Source organism: Octopus bimaculoides, chromosome 11 (genome assembly GCF_001194135.2).
Source record: "Octopus bimaculoides isolate UCB-OBI-ISO-001 chromosome 11, ASM119413v2, whole genome shotgun sequence".
In the NCBI taxonomy this organism is placed as follows: Eukaryota; Metazoa; Mollusca; class Cephalopoda; order Octopoda; family Octopodidae; genus Octopus; species Octopus bimaculoides.
The window spans coordinates 12,761,720-12,763,136 of record NC_068991.1 but is presented as its reverse complement, the minus strand read 5'-3'; the positions used below and the strand labels follow the sequence as shown (position 1 = coordinate 12,763,136).

The 1,417-nt window shown below is 35.9% G+C and overlaps 1 long non-coding RNA gene across 1 annotated transcript in view; it reads right to left on the bottom strand.

The window, feature by feature from the left end:
• The window catches only part of LOC106872939 (uncharacterized), a 14,683-nt gene that overhangs the window by 1,868 nt on the left and 11,398 nt on the right, over positions 1-1,417 (bottom strand). The gene's annotated exons all lie outside the window — the stretch shown is intronic.

The window sequence follows — 1,417 nt, the reverse complement described above, 5'->3', positions numbered from 1 at the left end:
ATATATATATATATATATATATATATATATATATATATATATATATATATATATACAGAAAGAGAGAGAGAGAGAAAAAGAGAGAGAGAGGGAGAGAGAGGATGCACAGAATAGAAAGATAGGTAGGTAATAGATAAGCAGATGTATACATACATACATACATCTGCGTATCACTCATAACCTATATATGTATGTATATATATATGTCTAGATAGATATGTAGACTGAACGAATGATATATAGATAATGGGAGCTTAATTTCTGATTACTTTTATACACACACACACACACGCGCGCACTCATTCAGGGTTAACCCCAAAACGAGTGCAATATTTTAATTATTAACTTTTATCGTCGAAATCATTGGAGCTGACATCTGCAATATTCCTCACAATTGTCGACATCGTTTAAAAGACGTAAAAACAAGGGAAGAACAACGCTTAATGGAACACTTAATGCGTTCTGATAAATTCCCCCATTCATAGAGCTTTGTTCCAATGTAAATTGTTTCAGATGAGAGTTTGGTCTATGGCTTTGTGAGATGAAATGAAAATATCGGGGACTAATTTCATCTGATCGCTTTTCTAAATCGAAATATGAAGTGAAAAGCGAACGGAGAAAGAAAGGGGGGTTGGAGGTGGGTGGAAAAGCCAAGCCAGTGAAGTTGTGTTACGTCTGCGGATATAATCATGGCTTCTTTCCCTCTCTCAACATCACAGGGAAAGGAACACAAATAACGGTGACGTTGACGGCGATAGTATTGGTGGCGGTGGCGGTGGTGAAGAGAAAGGAACATACAAACGAACACACACACACACATATATATATTCTATGCCAGCGTGTATGTATAGGTTATGAGACCCAGAGGTTTCAGGTAATGGTGAATAAGTGCTATGGATAGACCATAATTAGGCTCCAAGTTCGGTGATTATGCGAATAAGGGGTCCAACGTAGGTCATATATCAGCGTGCGTATATAAGGATTTACTTTTCGTAATGAGATAAAAAAAAACCCAAGGCTGTGTATATTTTATAACATTTATAAATAGAAGGTCTTACAGCTGTTTCTAGGTTATTTATTATATCCCTTCATCGGAGACGGTGTGAGGGGATGGTTAAGCAATAGTTAGTTTAGATAAGATAAGGAATAGAGAGTGAAATGGAGGAATTCACTCTCTATTCCCTATCTTATCTAAATTAACTATTGCTTAACCATCCTCTCACACCATCTCCGATGAAGGGATATATAAAATATCCTGGAAACAGCTGTAAGACTTTCTATTTATAAATGTTCCATATTATACACAGCCTTGGGTTTTTTTTTTTTTTATCTCATTACGAAAAGTAAATCCTTATATATATATATATATAGTCCAACCCATAGCTGCATGCAAGGCGGACGTTAAACGATGATGATG